Here is a 21,632-nt window from a genome sequence, read left to right on the forward strand (position 1 = left end):
TCTGCTCAGCTCTGTTTTCTCCAAGAGATACTCATCTTCCACCAAGGTCTGCCCAAACCTCTTCATGTCCAGCTTGTGTTCTCTCTGGATCCTCATACAACTCATGGATATTGGGCACATCTCAGGCAGTATGAGAAAAGGACAGCTTTTCTGGAAGACCTGTCACTGACAGAAACCTGCTCAGGTGGCCTATGAGTGAACCCAACTCAAAGCTGCAGCAAGTCCCAAAGTTTCTCCATCATGTTGATGATGGACACTGGGGTGGTGTCCACATGTGAGTATCTATACTACCTGTATAAGCCACAGAGGTGTAGTCAATATAGCCAACAAAACCTGATGATACCTGGGGGCTTGACGCAGCTGACTAACACAGGTGACTAGAGCCACCTGAGATGCTCTTGGTTGCTGAAATGTCACATAGGGTGGAGAGATATGACAAGGGGTCCATAGGAGACTTTTACACTTCTGGATTGGCAGCTGGAAGCCAGGTGGGACAACACAGAGTATCTCAAGTAACCCTAGGTGTCCCCACTGAGGCAACCAGGTAGATGTCTGCTTCAAGATGGGATGAAAGCTCTCTAGACTCACCAGCTTTATGGACTGTGGACATCTTGTGCACAGGAAGACACCCACAAGTGTTTTAATGTGTGAGCTGAATCCCACCCAGGGATCTGATGTACAAATTCCCCAGAGGGTACCACCAAAAACCAGATAAGAGTTAGAGCTCGACCACTGGAGTGCTGGGACATGGAGACAGAACAAGAGGGATACAGGTGTCTGAACTAAATCCATCTTTGGTTGGCATCTCTCTCTCTACCTGTGTGGCAAAGCCCAGCTATGACATTGTGTCCCAGGGACTTACCTGTCGGTCAGCGGAGTGATCACAAGCCGAGGGGTATTGCCAAGGTATTCATAGGAGTACAGGAACTGGGAGTCACAGATGTTGGCAAAGCAGTGCCGTTCCTCATCTGACCATCTGTGCCGGAGCTGTGACAGCCAAATGAAGGCCTGGGCATTGTCCACCTGCAACACACCCACAAACACCATCACAGGAAGGCCGGGGATGCCAGACACATGCAGCTCGGGGGCCAAAATAGCGACTGCTATAAAATTTTCATGGGGGATGACTGGTCCTCACTGCAAGGCAGGTGTGGTGAGGAAGGCCGCCTCCTTGCAATGCGGTGAGAAATGTCACCTCCCCATCTCCCATCAGTAAAGGGGAGGAACCAAATTAGTGACCACATTGGTGGGAGAGGAAAAAATTAATGGCCAAGAGAAAGAGCCTTACAAAAAGACTCCTGAATAGATTTAAGAAGCAGCAAGTCATGAAGAAGGTCTCATAACGCAACCAGAGTGAGAGAAGGAGCAGAGGCCATCTAGACAAGGAAGAGGTTGCAGACAGCACCAAGGAAACAGACTGGGGACAGGTGGACAAAGACAGGCATGGCCAGCGCTCTCTGCACAACCAGCAGGCAGGTCCAGATGCATCACTTCACCCCAGGCTGGACCGAGGCACCACTGAGCCCAGCTGAGCCTTGAAGACAGAAACCCTGTGAGCAGCCTGGCTGCCTCTGAGATGACACAGATGACGGAAGAGCCACAACCCAATACATTCAGGGCATCTTCCCACCCACCTGCAAGGCTAAACACTTGGCATGGTGTCAGGGACAGGGGAGTAGTGTGGGAGAGGTGTTGCAGGAGAAGGGAGTCCCACATAAGTCCCTGTGGCCCCACACCAGACAAAGGACGCTACAAAGAACAAAGCTTGAATGCTTTTTCTTACTTTCTAAAGTCAAAACTGAGACTGAGTCCAGCAGCCTCCCAACACACCACCATCATCCACCAGCACATGTCTTGGCACCAGGACGCAGTGCCGCGCTCTCACTCCTGGTGTGAATCTGCAGCAACTACAAGTTGGTGTTGCAGGGCCATGACACAGCACAGCTCTGCAGGCTTACAGGGGCTTTCTGCACACTTACTACAAACGTTGTAGAAATAAATTTAGTCATACGTCTCCCACTGAGACCGGCAGTGATCTGAATGGCCAGTGGTTGGGCCCCCTGAAGCCCCCTCTCCAGCACCCACAGAACTGTGCTGAACTGCCAACACCAACCTTCTGTGCTATCATCTTTGCCACCACATCCCGAGCATGCACGTCGATGGTGCAAATGGTCATGATTTTCTGTCTGTCGCCCTTGGAGAGCTGCCCGATCAGCATGGTAACGAGGGTGTTCAGCTGGGTCACTTGCTTCTTGTGCTATTCCTTCATCGCATTCTCGTAGCCTTCCTCCACCCTGGCAAAGGCAATCCCAACCTCGGTTGTCCACCAGATCTGGGTGCAGCAAAGCGCCACCTAGGGAAATAGGCTGGTTCAGTATCAGGGAAAATACCAAAGCTTCCTTATGTTCAAGAGTGTCGGATCCACAGGGAGATCAAGGATGAAACATCCGTGACATGAAATTAAGTATTTTTTCATACAGTAGTCACAGCAGACAGTACAACAAGGATCTGCTCCATGACATTCATTTAAAACACCATATCAGTGATAGACACATTTAGCAGCTAGTTATAAGTAAATCAGCACCTTTCACATGCCTGACACAGCAGAGGAGGAAGAGTTGGAGACCACGAGGTTGTCAGAGGTGCATCTGAGGGGCTCTTCACTCTTATCAGGCCTCACCACTTTGCCTTCCTGCTGCACCTCTCACTGCTCTGGCTGTACAGACTGCACTGCCCAAGCCCCTGGGCTCTGTCACCCAACCAAGAGCCCCAACCAGAGCATGGAGCTCAGCCTGAAAACTCCATCAGGAGACCGCCAGGATAAAGGACAACTCATCCTCCCTCTCTCCTGGATAGCAAGGTGGAGGCCAGAAACATGCCTGTCCACAGCTGCTGAAAGAAGGGAAGGGCAGGACTGATGGGGAACCCAAGAGCTACCTTTCCACGAGCCAGCCTGAGTGGTGATAAGAAGCAGTGGCAGATACCTGGGCAGGATAGTCAAAGAGCCATTGTTCCCTTGGTTTTTCCTCATAAGCCATGACGGCTTCTGTCATCTCATCTCTCACAGTAGCCCTCATGCTGTCTAGTACATGACTGAGCCAGACTTCAACCTGGAAAAGAGATTAAATCCCAGTAACACATTTGCTCTTCTTGAGTGCCTTTGGTAATTAGTGAAGATAGGAAATGAGGCAAGCATCTCAGTTCTCTTTAGACTGGACATGAGGGAAAGGTTCTTCACCCAGAGGTGCTGGACACTGAACAGGCTCCCAGGGAGGGGTCACAGCCCCAACCTGACAGTGTTCAAGGAGAGACTGGACAACGTCCTCAGACACACGGGGTGACCTGTGGGGTTGTCACTGCAGGGACAGGACTTGGACTCCATGATCCTGGTGGGTCCCTTCCAGCTCAGGACATTCTATGAGTTAACCAAACCTCACAGCCTCCTTCAGACTGGGTAGATTTGGCTAATTCTGGTACTGTAGGATTAGCATCTACTTCCAGACACCAAGAACAGAAGACAGATTTTTTTCTTGAACTCTAGCTACAGGAGGAACCAAAATGAACTCCGCCAATGAATAATTTGGTCAGGTGTGTTCCACCTCCAGGCCATGACAGAATCCCTGGTGGGATGTGGGCAGTCTGCCAGCAGCAGAAGAAAGATGCTGCCAAACTTGGGAACACAATTCCTGCTGAATTTCATATTTCACAGGCAAAGCCCTCAACAAGAAGACAGACTGAACGCAGCAAGCTCCATTGCTGGGGAGCTCAGTAGCCGGTATTACGTACTTTAGCTTCCTGTAATAGACCATGCAGAAAGGTGAAACTACCAGGATAGATAAGCTGAGCAGTAGCTTGATTCTTACATTTCATACTTTCACTCGTGGTATGAAATGATGAAGACTTGAGAAACAGGTAAAAGGCCTTCTCCTGCCAAACACACCCGTGCAGAGGTACTACGGAATAGCTTAGTCTCTTTTCAGTCTGCATCCCCTCCCTCACCGAGGATATTTGTAGCAAGCTTTAAGACCAACCTTCAAAAGGTCTTAGAAAAAATCAAATTAAAAACCTAGTCAGAAAAATGGCACAGCTCTTTCTCTCACAGTGGACTGCGACATCCACGTCCCCCCTTAGTGAGGACCTATCCAGAGTGACACGAAAGGTTGTGGTGTAAGGAGGTACTAAATCACCACCTCTTCCAGCTTTTCTCATGCACCAGGGGAGAGCAGTGAAGCTCTATGACGTCTTGGCAAGGGATCTCACACGAGGGGCAGGGGAGCAGACTCCACCGGACAGTTTTGATAGACAAGGACTTCCCTCTCACCTGCCCACTGCAGTCGCAGGGCTCGCTGAAGCTGACGTACTCCTCCTCTCTACTGTACATTCCCAGGCCAACCTTGGTTGGCTTTTGCTCAGAGTCCAGCTGGAATTTCATCCTGGCCAAGCTGTCAAAGAGTTTGGAAAGATGACGTTGCACCTGCAAAACGGGTTGTATAAATAAAGCAACCGAGATAGGACGAGCGGAATGAAGATCACTATACATGTCACAAGCAAAATCATGTTAACAAAATATCTTGGATATTTAGGTAGCACCACATCTTCTCAAATGTGGCCAACATACTGCCAACAAAAGCCTCTTGCTGTCTCTTGTAATACTTCCACCTATTTCTACGTAATTTAGAAAACAGACATGCCTTAGTAAATCATGTTTCTCCATTGGGAAATCTTCCATACAGAGCAAAAGCATAGAAAACATTGAAACACCTCATGACTCCTACCCCAAATTTCCCTACATGTAGTGATGAGAAGTCTGTAGCCATTTCTCCACCTCATCCTATTCTCAGCACAACGTGGAGTTTTCTTCACTATGAACTTTCCTGTTTTTCCACTACTAGAAACTGATTTTGTGCTAGTGAAATATCCTAAATTCTCTTTCATGGAGAAGAAAGATCTTTATTTCTGCCTAAGACCTATGATAAACAGCCCAGACCTCCTATAGAACAACCATGTTCACCAAAAGCACTCTTCCAGAAGGAAAAGAATAATTCAGTTCTTTCCTGTTCACCTCCATCTGAGTCTGCAAAGCCAACAGGGAGATGCTGTGGGCTCTCAACATCAGCATCTGCCTGCTGGGAGCTGAGCAGGTCACCAGCACTTCTTCCAGACCACTGCGTAACACACAACTGCATCACTGCGCGCCCCACGCCAATGAAGGTGAGATTCTCCTAGGATTGACGTCCCCACAGAAAGGGGAAGCTCCCAAAGCAGTCCCAGACAGGAGCTGCCTCTCTCAATTACAGCAGAGAGGTAGAAAAACTCCCATAGGGGAGATGAGAAATGAGGGAAAGGGACCTGGGGGTCCTGGGGACAGCAGGGTGACCATGAGCCAGCACTGGGCCCTTGTGGCCAGGAAGGCCAATGGTACCTGGGGTGGGTTAGAAGGGGGTGGTCAGTAGGTCAGAGAGGTTCTCCTGCCCCTCTGCTCTGCCCTGGGGAGACCACATCTGGAATATTGTGTCCAGTTGTGGCCCCTCAGCTCCAGAAGGACAGGGAACTGCTGGAGAGAGTCCAGCGCAGCCACCAAGATGCTGAAGGGAGTGGAGCATCTCCCGTGTGAGGAAAGGCTGAGGGAGCTGGGGCTCTGGAGCTGGAGAAGAGGAGACAGAGGGGGGACTCATTCATGTTTACAGATATCTAAAGGGTGAGTGTCAGGAGAATGGAGCCAGGCTCTCCTCGGTGACAACCAGTGACAGGACAAGGGGGAATGGGTTCAAACTGGAACACAGGAGGTTTCACTTAAATTTGAGAAGAAACTTCTTCTCAGTGAGGGTGGCAGAGCCTGGCCCAGGCTGCCCAGGGAGGTTGTGGAGTCTCCTTCTCTGCAGACATTCAAACCCCCTGGACCCCTTCCTGTGGAACCTCAGCTGGGTGTTCCTGCTCCATGGGGGGATTGCACTGGATGAGCTTTCCAGGTCCCTTCCAACCCTGACATTCTGGGATTCTGCGTGAGATGCCCAATGCTCTGATGCTTTCAGAGAAGGAAGGGTGGAGGTGGATTTGTCCATCTAATTCTGACTCACTGACTCACAAAGAACTACAACCCTCCCTCTCATGAGCTGTGCTGCAAGTGGACGCAGCTTCTCACACACATACAAGCAGGGCCAAACCCTGGGAGGTGCTAAGTGACTCTGAGAAGCACAGGGCACTCAGCATCCCCCCAGATCACAGAATCATTTTGGGTGGAAGAAACCCTCAGGATCAAGTCCAGCCATACCCTAGCTCTGGCACTAATCCATGTCCCTAAGAACCTCGTCTAAATGTCTTTTAAACCCCTCCAGGGATGGTGACTCCAGCACTGCCCTGGGCAGCCTGTTCCCATGCCCCACAGCCCTTTCTGGGAAGAATTTTTTTACAATATCCAATCTGAACCTCCCCTGGCACAACTTGAGGCCATTAAGCGTATCTTGAGGCCATAAGCTTATCTCTTTTCAAACCGTAAGTAAACCGTAGAAACTTTTTCTTACATGTAGAAGCTTCTGGTCACAAATCCCCAGCTGCCCCTTCCCAGACCCTGTCCAGTCTGGAGGGTTCGGACACAACCCCAGCACTTGCTGCGATCCTGCTGCCAGAGCCCGAGCGCACCTGAATCTGCACAAGTTCAGCACCCAGTTCACGAGGATAATGTCATTGTGTATTTAATCCTCCTTTAGGAATCATCGGACTTTGAAACTACATTGGGAAGGCTGAGAGTGTATCTATGTATGATACTGCTTGACATTTACTTTGATTTTACTGCAAATACTTTTGAATAACAGAAAACACCAGGAATTTCTTCTTACTCAATAGAGCATTTCAACACAGTATCTTTGCTTCCTGTGTTTTTTTTTTCCTCTTCATTTTAAATATCAATCAACTATGTATTTATGATACTCTGTGGGCTGAAATCACCCAGCAGCAGACACAGATAGAAGCAGCGTTAAAGGTTATAGGTAAACAACAGCATTTCCAAATACACATGCAAACCTGCTCCATTCCTGTGCTCACATCAATACTGAAAATGGTGGAAAGCCTGAAGAAAGTGAAAATACTCGCTACCAAAAGACAGAATTAGGACTTTGTTCATCATCCAACACTCGCCTTTTGCTGTGAACGTTTTGACTGGTTTTATGCACCAACCTCTGAATAAAAGATGCGTCCCAAACAAGGCCAAGCAGAGCTGTGCAGGGGTGGGTGGCAACCCAAGGAAGTCCTGCCTTGGCCACAGCCACTGTCTGACCACCAGCTGTCTTACCTCTTCCAGGCTGTGTTCTGCTCTTCCCCTGTAAACAGGCCATCCCAAAGACCTTTGCATGGGGAAGGAAGAAGTGGCTGACTAGCAGATGTCTCCTCTGCCTAAAAACAGAGACGTCTCCAAGCCCTCGGTTGTCAACACTGTCACATTTGAATGATCGGTCTGTGGCTCTTTCAACAACAGATGCTGTTTGCTGGCATCCCAGCTTGGGGAACCAAGCTCAGCAACAAGTTTTGGCTGAGATCCTCAAGAAATGGTTTCCCCCAACCTCACTGTATCCCAGCAGAAACAAACCCACTGTTTTTATGGTATCAAGAACATAGCTCTGCTCTGTGCAGTGCTTTCAGAACCATCTGCAAGCATCACCAGGGACAGATGGGACAACATACAGTGTGCGCATTGCCTTTCAGAGACGACAGATGAAGGCCAGCAGTGAAAGAGTTATTGTTAATCCAAGTGAGGGTGGGAGAAAAGGCACTCAAGAGAGGATAAGCTACAGCTGAGTCCCTAGACAGCATCTTCCACCCTGACATTACTGACAGCTGGAAAATGCGAAGGTGACATAGTGCAAGGCTTACCAGCTGTGGGTTGGTGCCATTGGAAAGAATATCCAATAAATCTGCTGAAGAAACAAAGTAACATCTGGGAAAGGCCAATCTTTTCATGTCCAAATATTCAGCCAAAGCCTTCTCACACAGGGACAACCTGGGGAGAAGAGCAGAAAAATAGAGCCCAGGACAGGCGGGTGAATATCCTTTAATGTGTCGTGCTACAGTTTGGGTTATCGAGCAGATTCTCCCCTCCCATGGGGAAATGCCAGACATGAGCTGAGCCTGCAGGCTGGTCCTTTACAGCATTTTCCAAATAGATAACAAAGCACATAGTAACTCATAGATCTCTCTCCACTCCCAAGGGTCAAACAGACAAAGAGTCAGAGAATCCTCACCAAAAAGCAGAAACACAGGTGGAAGAAGAGGCTAGAAAGGCTTTGCAGTCTGACTTACTGTTTTAGACAAGCTCTCAACTGCCACAGGTGATTTCACACTAGGATGAAAGTTTCCAAAACTGCTTTTATTCTAATGAGCACATTTTAAAGTCTGATTCAAACCTACTCAGCTTTTTGTGCTTGTGAAGCCTGAAAAGAAACTTGTTTGCTCCGTTCTAAAATGAATCTCTCAGTGTTTACATGTTAAACTGCTGCTGAGCTTTCAAAGTTCATAAATAACATGCAGTTAGTCCTCTGTGGGGAACACGGGCCTTATCTGTTTAGGAAGTAAAATTAGATCTCTATTTTAAATGGATAGTTATTACTGACACAACAGCTATCACGTTAACTTGTTAGGTGTGTTCCAGGTAGAGTAGCTCATATGTTAGGTGAGAACTGTATCCATCTCTGGACATTAAGGTCTTTCTCAGGGAGTTTAGTTATACCATCTGTGAAGGGTACACACACAAAGATAATTTTGTTAACTAAAGCACATGGGATCAGCTCTGCTGCAGATATCCCTGCTTGGACTGCTAAATAGATATTTAAGACACCAAATTTGGGGTGGCAGTGAGGCCACATGTTATTAAAACCAACTGAGTGCCTAGCTTTGTATGTGTGCAAATCAATATTCAAGATAAGAGTTTGCACATACGCAAAGCCAGAATCCACCTTGGGGGCTTCAGGGTGATGGATCATGAATAAAAAGACTCAGTGTGTGAATGCAAAGAACGCACAGTCCAGAAGGAAAGCCTTGGAGCACAGGTTAAACCAACTTATTAGAGCTGATCCCAGTCTCTGACAAAATCCTGGGACTGAAGTTGTACCTACCTGCTCTGAATGTCCTCCAGTTGTTGGGACAGACCTGGTTTATTCGTGGCCTCAACCACATTTGGGGTTTTCTGAGTTTCATAGGCCAGTTCTTTAAAGTCCACATCAATCCCTTCAAAGCGTTTGGAGTCCTAAAAAGCAACACAAACATGTTCATGGTAAAACATGGATTTTGTGCTAAAGGTCTCCATCCTCTGGGTGCTGTCTTTGGGTTGAGGGGAAAACCTTCTGTCCAGTGCAGACAGGGACCCCTCCACCATTCCAGAATGGCTCTTCCACTGACTTGCCTGAAACTAGTCTGCAAACAGGCACTTGCCTTCTTGTCACTGTATCCCAAAGGGGTTGTGGATAAAGTGCTCCATGCAGGAGGCAATGTCTAGGACCAACCATTTTCATGGGATTTAATTCCCCTTGGAAAACCTCATAAATCTCTCTCTCCCATGTCCAGGTGAAGTACCAAGTTTCCCTGGCTGCAGCAGCAGGAGATGCTCCCACACCGTGGAAAGGCTCCCAGCCTCATGTGAGTGCACTCCTCCCCTCCTGCTACAGCACAGGAATCCCAACACCCATCCACAAAACGGGTATGATGACTCTTGTAGAGGAGAGCCCTTCCTTGCCTTCAATGAGGGTATGGAAACCCCACGTCAGCACCGGAGGCCCACATCAACAATTATGCTCCATATCTAACAGGGACTCTGAATTTCTGGAGCTAAACACTGAAGAATAAAGCAAGCTATGTTCAAAACATCTCTGCTCCTCCCTTCTTCCCAGGTCAGGCCTCCTAAGTGAGGCGGGACACTGAACAAGTGTTCCAAGCAGTCCAGGTAACACTTCCACGCTACCCTGTGTTCAGCCCCAGGAGCAAGGCTCCATCTGGAAGGTTGAGCCCTCCCTACACTCACGCCACAGATCCAGCTCCAGGTGAGCATCCCACAGCCTGTCAGCACATCCCCCCAGCCCTGGATGCATCCTGAGGGTGCTCAGCTACAGAGACTTTGAGCTTCAGTCTTTCTTTTACGGAAGAGAAGCTGCTGACTGAGCCACCTGTGTCCCTGGAGCCAAGAGGGCCCCGTGTCCTGGTGCATCCAGCACAGCACGGCCAGCCGGGCAGGGAGGGGATTGTCCCGCTCTGCTCTGTGCTGGGGCGGCCTCACCTGCAGCATTCACTGTGTGCAGGGCTGGGGACACAGGAGAAAAGGAGATAAAGCTACTGGAGTGTCCAGAGGAGGGACATGAACTTGGTGAAGGGTTCGGAGGGGAAACCGTATGAGGAGCGGCTGAAGTCCCTGGGTTTGCTCAGCTGGAGCAGAGCAGACTGAGGGCAGAGCTCATGGGGCTCCAGGTTCCTCAGCAGGAGCAGGAGGGGCAGGGCTGAGCTCTTCTCTGTGACAGTGACAGAGCCCAGGGAACGGCAGAAGATGTGCCAGGGAGGGTCAGTGGGACATGAGGAAAAGGTTCTTCACCCAGAGGTGCTGGACACTGAACAGGCTCCCAGGGAGGGGTCACAGCCCCAACCTGACAGTGTTCAAGGAGAGACTGGACAACGTCCTCAGACACACGGGGTGAACTGTGGGGTGTCCTGTGCAGGGACAGGAGTTGGACTTGACAATCCTGATGGGTCCTTCCAAGTCAGGACATCCTATGGTTCTATGGTTCATACCACTGCCAGACAGCTACTGAGATGCAGACAGCTGCCCAGCAGGATGCAAATGTAAATCATGATGCAATTTCATACATGACATTAGATAGCTCCTGGATATTAAGAGCTTGCTGGCACATGGTACAGCCTCAGGGCACTGGTTATCAGCACCTGTATATATTGCCCAGTGAGCGAGGTGTGCCCAGAATCATAGAATCATTTAGCTGGAGGAGACCATTGAGATCACTGAGTCCAACCATAACCTAAATCTAGTACTAAACCATGTTCCTCATCTATACATCTTCCAGGGATGGTGACTCCAGCACTGCCCTGGGCAGCCTGTTCCAATGCCCCACAGCCCTTTGGGGAAGAAATTGTTCCCCACATCCAACCTCAGCCTCCCCTGGCGCAACTTGAGGCCATTTCCTCTGCTCCTGGCGCTTGTTCCTGGGGAGCAGAGCCCGACCCCCCCTGGCTCCAAGCTCCCTTCAGGCAGTTCAGAGATCAGAAGGTCTCCCCTCAGCTCCTGTTCTCCAGCTGAATCCCCCAGGTCCCTCAGCCGCTCCATCACCCTTGTGCTCCAGCCCCTCACCAGCTCCATTCCCTTCTCTCAACTTGCTCCAGCACCACAAGGGCTTTCTTGGTGTGAGGGGCCAAAAACTGCCCCCAGGACACTCAGCACAGCGTGCTCTCTGAAGCAGATGGAGGAACAGTCCAAGCAGAGCAGAGTGCAGGGTTGGAGACAGAACAGTGTGTTGTCCAGGGGTCAATGGGCTGCGCACATCCCCTCGTGGGTGTTCGTCCCACAGTGGTGCTGTCAGCGATGCTGCTCGTGAACAGGGACGGGGGTCACACAGCCAACTGTGGGTCACTCGTGAGTGAAAGGCAGGTTCCTCCACAGGGCTGCGAGTGGTCCAGCGGGGCCAGGAACAAGCTTGGAAGATTTTCTAAATAATCAAGAGAATAGGGAATAAGACTGGAAGCTGGACTCAAAGACAGCCCTGAGGAGGTCACAACCCTGAGGAGGGCATCAGTGACAACTCTGCTCAATTTTCTGAAGCTGAAGTGGGAGAAGAGCTGCTCTCCTGCTGCACCAGCACTGGAGGCAGGGAAGCGGATACTGCAAAGCTGCCTGGTCCAGCTCTGATTTGACATTTGCACCATCTGAGTAATTATCTCCGTCTTCTCCCCTCCAAGGAAAGAGGGAACATGCCTGTATCACTAAAGGAAGCCAGCAGCCTCCTGCTCAGCCTCCAGGAACTCTGCATCTGCTGTGCAATGGTGGAGGGGAGGAAAAACAGTTTCTCAGCAGGGTTCAGGCACAACCAACAGTACAAAAACATCCTGGGGCAACACTGGGGAAACTGCTGTAGCATTAAGGGAGCCTCCAAGAAAGCAATGCAGCAAGAGAACAGTCCTGCTTGGGGGAACACGGCAATATAGACAACCTTCTTCTGTGTAATGGAGGCTCTTCTTCAACGCTTTCCACACAGGAAAAATAGGATTTGGGATTTCATACCTTAGGAAGCTGTGCCCGTATATCTTCTGAGCCTATGAATATGCTCTCCAAGTGAGACCACGTACGCTGCACTTCGAACCAGAGAGAAATGACGGAATCTGTTGTGGACAGCTTCCTCTGCCATATGGACGCTTCCTCCAAGAAGAAAGCAATACATTTGGATGTCATTAAATTCTGCAGCTGCACCTGGTTGTCTTCTAAAGTTTCTATGAGTTCCTCGTCTGACTTCAGCAACGGGATGTTCGTCCGGGGGTGAGGCTCATACTGAAACTCCATGGTGCTCCAAGTCATTTTTAGCTCCTTCAGGACTTTCTCCATACTCATTTCTCGTACCGCTTTGTCCACAATGCCACGAACCTCATCCTCAAAGTTATGGAGGTTGAGCTTCAGGAGGTCAGCCAGCGCGGTGTCCGAGTCCATCACAAACCTCACACCCGTCACCTGCATCAGCTGATTCCAGTGCCTTTCCCTAATGGCGGGATTTTGAAGTTCTGCCACAGCTTTCAGGGCCGTCAGCATGTTCTTCACCTTGCTGTCCAGCCCAGTGAAAGCATCCCACGCCCTCACCTCCTTATCCAAATTCCGAATCTCTCTTGCAAACTTTTTACACTCCAGATCCATGTTTTCCACGTTAATATCCGCCCATTTGGTGGTCTGCCAGTCATCAAGGCAAGTGCCCACAAGGGAGATCATATCCCAGAGCTCTTTGAGAAGACACAGCTCCTTTCGGCACTGCTTCAGTTGTTTATAGTCTGGCACTATGACTTCAAACAGACCAGCTGATTCATAAATCGAGGTCATGGCCGACTCCATTTGTTTAATCTCAATGTGCTTTGTATCCAGCAGTTGATAAGGCTTTTTGGGGTCAAACCTAGAAAGAAATGTTTATTCTTCATAAGTGATATTGTAACAACTTCTAAAGAAAACATAAAACAAATGGTGCCTCTGAGACACAAAGCAGACATGATACATCTATAGTACCCATTGATGGTGCAGCCACATGGCACTGCTGACAACCCCTTTAAGCAATATTGTGCACTCAGCATCCAGATTGAATCTCTTGCTAACACCTTACAGTGTTTGCAGGGACAAAACACCCAGGGCATAACAGATACAACACCGTGAGCAGGTAGGAAATGTATGCAAGGGTTCAAGAACACATCCTCAGGACACTCCGAGATGATCCCATGAAGCTTTTCTTCCTCAGGGCTTCTCTGATGTTATAATTTCACTGTACCTGAATGGTGCTTCTTTCCGAAATCGCTCTCTGAATCTGTGTTGCTCAACATCAAACGCCGCACAGCTCTTGCGCACAACTGTCATTTCGTTCGCCTGCAGAGGAGCCACATGCTGCTTCACAGCTATCGCCAGCTTCTTTATATTGTTCCATTTTTCTGGCAGCTCCTGCAAGCAAAATTTAAATGACGGTAGGCAGTATTTGCTATTTGATATAAGATGTGACTGATCTGTTTATGGACAATCACAGAACAGGAAAAGCAACAGATTCCATGCCTAAAACTGCAAGGAAGTTTTGTTGTGATGCAAAAGCTAAACACAATTTGGGATAAAACTTATCAGTTATCCACAATTTTGAAGACGAATGAAGACTGAGACTTTAAAACTGACTGCTCTGATTGCAAAAACATGTTAAATAACTTCAGAAGAAGGGTCCCAGACCAGATCCTGGGCTCCCAGGATGGCTCAGTGGTTGAGAGAGCACAGTTCTCCTGACACCGAGCCCAGCGGGACCCAGAGCTGGCTGGGGGCAGGAGGGTGGGCTGAGGATGCAAGTTCATCAGATCGTCCGGCTTCCCAGAGCTAATTAAGAAACAGAGCCTGGGAAATTTCCAGCCAGCTCTTAGAGCAGAAGATATTATGCCAGAAGGACTTCTACAGAGCTTTCTGGGGCAAATCCCTCCAGCCTGCCTGTATAATATTAGTACTAAATAAGACAGTTTCTTTCTCAGGACTGCATCCAAGCTGCTGGTGCACAGCACTGCTAACAATCCACCCTTTGCACCTGGGATTTTATTTAGAAAGAGATTTGATTTCTTCTCTTCTCACTAGACTTCTCGAGCCAAATCCTCACCCCAGACAGTGACACCAGCCAGGGCTCTGCTGTCCTCAAGTCCCACAGCTTTGCTCTCCCACTTCCCCAGGTACTGTGCCAGCCTACAGGAAAGACTTTGGGCTTCTTTTCATCCCAGTGCACATAGTTGAGAAGACTAATGGAGATGCACCAACACTATGCAAAGAAGCGAAATAACCTGGAGGCAGCAGAGGCGGCCAGAGCAGGGCCAGTCCCTCCTGAGGGGTCTCTTTCTGGCACTTCATGTTCCAGTCTCTGTAGAAATCACTATCCATGACCATAGCAGGGCACACATGGAGCTGCTTCCTTGTCCTTCTCATACAAACTATCAGCTCCAGCCCATCCATCTTCATGGCCATGGAGGGAGCGGTACCTGGAGGAACTTACTTTGGTTTTCCTACTGTGTACAGCAGTGAATGAATTATTCAACTATGTGTTGCTGTCACTTGCCAGAAAGAACGAAACTGTTTTGTTATCTCCTCCATCTGAATGGCTGCCCTGCATACCTCATTTCTTCTGTCAGAAAAATAAATCAGTTGTTCAAATCTACACGCACAAACAGGCACCAAGCAAGCAGCTCTTGGGCAGAGGAATCAGCAGAGCTGGGTTCCCCATAGCACCATTTTTTATGCTGAACTGAAGCTGCTGTAGCAGCCAAAACATTCATTTAATGCAGCTCTTCTGTTTTTCAGGGTGTCTGTAGGAATCCAGTTATCTTTAGGACCCTTACCCGTGTCAGATTTGGTGATACAACCATCCGTGGATCACGGCTGCACCAGCAGAAAACTGGGGGATTGCTGAACCCCGCTCAGGTCCCATCCAAGCCTGCAGCAGAGGGAGGAACTTCTCCCCAAAAAGCTCTGCCTTAAACCTGGTGTCCTACACAGAGCCCTCTGCACACAACGCCCCGTGACTAAGGGGTATCCATCAGTACGTAGCCACACGCTCCTCCACCGTAACATGGTGACTGCTGCCAGTTCCCCAAGGCTGGCTGGGCATCCCACAGGCTTTTCCAACCTTCACCTCATGGTCCCCTGTCCAGAAATGAGAAGAATTCCCCAAAGAAAAATTGATTCATCAGGGCCAGATGTGGAAAGGTGCTGAAATACTTTCATAACGTGCTCCCAGTGATGTCCTTTGGGTCAAGCAGATTGGGTGTTATAGACCTAGTGGAGGACTGAAGTCCTATGAGAAGGCGACTCCTCTGCCAACATTATCCTTCCCATCTCCACAGCTGCCAAGAACTGGCTTATTTAAAAATAATTATAATTCAAACTAATTAACAGATGTATTTGAAAATGCATTAATTTTTTTCAAGAGTAATCGCTGAGAGTTGGAGCAGGCAATTCTATGTTTTTCATACATAACAAAAGGCTTAATCTCTGCTTTAAAAGAAAAACCTCAATATAACTCCAAAATTTAGAGCTATTAAGGCACATCCCACAATAGTAAAATACTATCCACTGAGGCCCTCTAATGACAGGGAGTGGGGCTTTAAATATTCCTGCAATGCTCTTAAGCTCATATTCTTTGACGCTGGCTACTTGGCAAACCGCCGTGTCCACCGCAGCTTTTCACCCACCTCCAGTTGCTTATAGACTTCCTCCGGCAGCTCTTGCTCATACGTCTTCAGCAGTTCGACGGTTTGCTTCAGGGGCTCGAACATGGCATCGGTGACACTGTGCCTTTCCTTAACGGCCAGGAGATGCCCCATGATCTCCACCAAACCATCATAATCGCCTTTTTCAACCTTTTTGCTCAAACCTTTGTCAGCAGTTTTTATGAACTCGTCCAGGTCAGACAAGCTGTAGAACACAAAACAGGAAAGCACCAAATGAGAGCAGTTCCTACCGGAATCATCCAGGCAGCTGGACTGGCACGGAGAGGGAAAGGCCTGGCTAACTCTGCCCATCACATGGCAACATGCTGAGGGCATCAGAACCACAGTTCATGCTCACAGGGATCCATAGATGTGGTACAGCTTCCTGTGAGGAACGGATAAATGGGTTGGGACTTCACAGGTTGGAGAAAAGGCATTTGAGGAGCACAAGTCTTACGAGGAGCAGCTGAGGGAGCTGGGGCTGTTCAGCCTGGAGAACAGGAGATGAGGGGAGACCTGATCTCTGCAACTGTCTGAAAGGAGGTTGGAGCATGGAGGGGGTTGGTCTCTTCTCTCAGGTAGCAAGTGATAAGATAAAATGGCCTCAAATTTCTCCAGGGGAGGTTCAGATTGGGTATTAGGAAAAAAGTTATTCACAGAAATGGCTGTCGGGCCTTGGAACAGGCTGCCCTGGGCAGTGGTGGAGTCACCATCCCTGGAGGGGTTGGATAGACATATAGATGAGGTTCTCAGGGACATGGGGTAGTGCCAGAGTTAGGTTATGGTTGGACTCTGTGATCTTGATGGTCTCTTCCAACCAAACAGATTCTATGACTCTATCCTATGATTCTATAAGGGAGACCTGTGAGCTCGGGTCTGTGGTCTGAAGAGAGTGAATTTGAAAGGACAGTTTTCATGTCATCTCTTCCAATACAAGAATTCAACAAATGAACCTGGTAGGTTGTAAAGCTACAACAAACAGGGATTCTTCTTCGCACGCTGCCTTATTTCAGAGGGTAAGTCTCTGCTGCAGAAGGATGCAGATGTTAAAAATTCACAGCGGTTCAGAAAAGCAACCGAACATTTGTGGGAGAAAAAAAAATCCATCCAGGTCTTTAGATACAAAGGTACAACCCATGACTCTCAAAGTCCTCAGGTATGAATGGTTAGAGACAAGGAGACTATTTGGGGGAAGTTTCCCTACCTGCTTCTTGATCTCACCAGCTGCTGGACACTGTTAGCAGAGCTTGATGGGCTCCTGGATCTTTGGTCCTTTCCATTCTTCCCTTCTCAAAACGCTTACTTTTGAAGTGCCCGCTTAAATTCTGTGGATGCTGCTGGACCAAAACATAGCCCTAAACACTTCACCTATTAAAGACTAAACTGCTGAGTCAGGAGCTCTTAATAAGGACTCCTAAATGCCTGTTCTAACCTATGCAAAAACCTCTTTGCACAGGAATTATCGTGCTGAAAAGAACACAAGAGATCACAGCAGCCACCACACGCAGCAGCCTTCACTAGTACATATGTCTGTAAATATTTCTTCGTAAGCATCCAAGCCCTGTGGCATCCTTCAGCTGCTACTACTCAAATAAATCACCTAACACATCATCCTGCAGAGACCAGGCGGCTGAGCAGCTATTCAGAGCAGGGAACACATGTTAATTCAAAACTTACATCCAAAGCTCCTCCTTTTTGTAACCTTGAAACTGCCTCCCCATGATTGCTCATGCCAGGCAACCCAAATTACTTTTTTTACAAAGAGTGCACTCAAAAGAGCACTGCATTTAGAAACGGAGCAAGTATCTCATGGCATTAATGCAGCTTTACTGATGGCAAATTCAACAAAATAAGCACAGAGCCCTAGAAGAGATTAGATTAGTTGGACCAGGATGAACAGACAAACAGACATCCTGTCCAACACCACACAGTAGGTCGTAGGAGCATCAGCTCGCAGGATGTCGATGGTACCGAGTTCGTGGAACTGTTTGCACTTTACACACTCAGCTGGACCAGCTGCTCCCAGCAGAGACGAGGGTTCTGGTTGGAAGAGACCCTCAAGATCATCGAATCCAACCATAACCTAACTCCACCACTAACCCATGTCCCTAAGAACCCCATCTGTACATTTGTTAACACCTCCAGGGATGTGACTCCACCACTGCTCTGGGCAGCCTATTCCAAAGCTTCACAATCCTCTCTGTGAATTATTTTTTCCTAATATCCAATCTGAACTTTCCTTGGTGCAACTTGAGGCCACTTCCTCTCATCCTATCTCTTACTACTTGGGAGAAGAGACCAACCCCCTCCATGCTCCAACCTCCTTTCAGACAGTTGCAGAGAGCAAGAAGGTCTGGCCTCAGCCTCCTCAAGATAGAGTGGCATTGCCAATTGGGCTTGAGTCAACCCAGAGTTGCTGCTCCCCAACTTTACACATCAACGCTGAGTGATTAAACTGTTAACAGAGCAAGCCAGGGCTCTGGTGCCTTGCAGACTCACCTCCACATTTTGCTGACACAAGAGAAAGGGGAACTTCACAGGACTGAACACTATGGGAATGCCCATTTGAAAGCACCACCCCCTCTTCACCGTCCCATGCCCTTGTATTTGACAATGCCCCCTTGTCACTGGTGTTCTACTGAACCTTTACTCCAGAGGCCTCATCCTGGTGCAAAAGGGCAATGCAAGCCAGCATCTCACTGTCCTGCCTGTGCTTGTGGGTGCACGTACCCAAACTCTCTGTGCTCTTCTCTCAGCAGCCTCAAGACTCACCTGCTCAAAAGAAGACCTGAACACCCAAGGGAAACACAGCAGACCAGCTCTTGGCCCCTTTGCTGCTGTTCCTCCAGGTTTGACCAGCACAGCAGGACAGAGGCATGGGGACATCCTATTTTGGGCCACGGTGCCTTTCCCTCCCCAGGACCTTCATGCTGCTTTGCAGTTGGTCCTGCCCTGTGAGCCACCAGAGCAGCGGTGCCAGCCCTTCTGCCTTGGCCACAGCCCCATGTTCTCTCCGGTCAATTTAGGAAGTGTTCCCATCTTTTGGGTGTAGCTGGAGGTGGTTGAGCCTGTCACAGCTGTAGCAGCAGGACAACGTGGGCATAGTAAAATCCTCGCCGTGGGTTCAGAGGGTACAGAAGTGGGTCAGAAGCCCAAGGCTGAGTGCAGACAGTGAAGTAAGGTGAGCAACGAGGGCTCAGTGTCCCAGAGAGGGTCAGCCCAGTCTCTCCAGAGTCCAAGGCCAGATGGTGACCCTCAGGAGTGGGCTGGACCTAAAATCCATCTGCCTTCCAGCCAAGGTGCTGTCCCTGACACGCTAAAACCTCTGGGCAGGTGAGGCGCAGAGATTTGGGCTTTCTCCTGCTCTGCAAAGAGGACTCTCAGCTCTGGCAAAGCCACTGGAAAAAACCCAGGGTTCAGACAGCAGCTTTTTTCTTGTTACTCAGCTTCTCCCTGGACTGACAGCGTCACCTCCTGCTCCCACAGAGGAACAACAAGCCTAAAGCAGAAAGGTCAGCCACAGCCAGCTGCCTCTCCATTTTAAGGTGAATATTTCGGAGGAGTTTTTCCTCTGAGCAGGATCCCAAAGCCTGATGCACGACTCCCCTCTAGTGGCTTCACAAGAACCAGGACTGGGAGCCAGACTGGGCTGCATCGGCTCCCACTCCTGCTCCAAACTCGGTGCCTGGTCAGCAGCCCCGCACACTCAGCTGTACCAGCTCACCCATCAAAGTATTCCTTAATCAACAACGGGTAAGTTTTTCAAATGAGTTAAGGGAGTTAATTTTAAGGTGAAGCAGCTCTGGACATTTTCACCAGAGCGGAGAGACACCCAGAGCCTATGAAGAGTCAACAAACCCCTGGAGAAGGTCCCCCCTCACCTTCACCAGCAGATGAATCCTCTGCCCTGACTCTCGGACAAGGCTGTAACGCCGTTCCAGGCGGTCCTGACAGTCCTCCAGGCTCAGCAGCGATTCTCTTTTACAATCTCTTCTCACAAATATGGGCGACGCCCACGATCCCACGATGGTCTGGATCTCCTCAACATTGTTTTTGGCTTTCTGTATCCTCTGCTCGAGGTCATGGACATCATCCATCACCATGGAGATGTGATCCCAGACACCTGGTAAAAAATGAGATGATTGACTACTTTTTTTCAGAGCTGCATGGCCAAGCTCTTGTGCACTCTCCATAAGACTTTTCCCCCACGGTTTCATGTATTTCTCACCCATCATTAACACAAGAGACTTACCACCTCAACCAAAAGAGTCACTTCTAGCTCCCTCCTACCCCAACAATCCATGGTACAGCTGCAGCCTCTGTTTTCTGCCAGGAGCACCAGCACCGTGGGGACGTCTGACACTTCCCCCTTTCCCGTACCCAGATTTAATCTGCTACCAGAGAGAGAACAAGGACAACAGGCTGAGTGTTCCTGCCACTGTCACTAGAGCAGGGACCCACAGCCCCACAAACACAGGCTGTGACAGCCCAAGGTACCAGCGAGGGCTGCATTTAGATTCAGGGAACTTCATCTGCAGGAAAGTCCCTTCATCTTTGTTGTGCAATGGAGAAAGAGTTTTTCAGCATGAGGAATTCTGCTTTGCAAGTTCCCAAGGGAGGACACTTGTTCCTGTTCATACCACAAGCCTGATGACAGAAATATATATTCCAACAGCGAGCAGTTTGCTTTCACCAAGAGGAAACAAATTGTCTTCCTCCATTCTGCTTTGCAGTTAAAACTGATCAAGCAAGAACACTGGTTAAATCATCCCAAAGTCACGGTGCACAAACCTCACCACTAACCACAGTATTTCATCTGGCTGGAAAGGATAACGAGGTGGCCCTGGCCCCCACCGGGAGAAGTCTGTCCCAAGCCAGATGGCTGGGCCAAGGGGTCCCAGTCCCTGCACAACTCAGGGAGAAAGCAGTGCCTTGGGGACACAGGGACATGACCACACAGTGGGTCACTTGGGCTGGCACGGGCAGGGAGCAGACTCTTCAACCCCAGCCTTGCCAGCTCTCACAAACCCCAATCTTGCCGTTTCCTCAGCATCACTGCTTACAGGGCAGCCTCTCTTCCCCAAAAGCCCAGAGGGAAGCTGAAGGGATCAGGATCCTGTCCCCAGCCCAAGCAGATCAAGGTAAGATGGGAAGGAGCAGGCAGGCTGGGGGCTGCCCTTTGTCTCCCCAGTGCTGGCTCTGCTGGAGAGTCCCCTGCCCTGCTGTGAACTGTCACTGGGAACCAGGTGATGGAGGCTGGGGACATGGGAGGAATCTGATGAGACCCAAGTGAGCAGGTTAACCATGAGCAATGTGCCCTGTGGCCAAGAAGGTTGATGGTACCTGGGCTGCGTGAGTAGGAGTGTGGCCAGCAGGTCGAGGGAGGTGAATCCTCCCCCTCTGCTCTGCACTCGTGAGGCCCCATCTGAGTGGTGTGTCCAGTTCTGGGCACCCCAGTTTAAGAAGGACAAGGAATTACTGGGGAGAGCCCAGCGGTGGCTACCAAGATGCTGAGGGGTCTAGAGCATTTTTCTTCTGAGGAAAGGCTGAGAGAGCTGGGGCTGTTGAGCTGGAGAAGAGAAGCTGAGAGGGATCTGATCAATGGGATCAATATCTCAGGGTGGCTGTCAGAGGATGGACCAGACTCTGTTCAGTGGTGCCCAGCACCAGGGTGAGGGGCA

The 21,632-nt window shown here is 49.4% G+C and overlaps 1 pseudogene; it reads right to left on the reverse strand.

Moving 5' to 3' along the window:
• The window catches only part of LOC139825892 (dynein axonemal heavy chain 9-like), a 33,751-nt pseudogene that overhangs the window by 11,370 nt on the left and 749 nt on the right, over positions 1 to 21,632 (reverse strand).

This window comes from Patagioenas fasciata, chromosome 30, assembly GCF_037038585.1.
Source record: "Patagioenas fasciata isolate bPatFas1 chromosome 30, bPatFas1.hap1, whole genome shotgun sequence".
NCBI lineage: Eukaryota > Metazoa > Chordata > Aves > Columbiformes > Columbidae > Patagioenas > Patagioenas fasciata.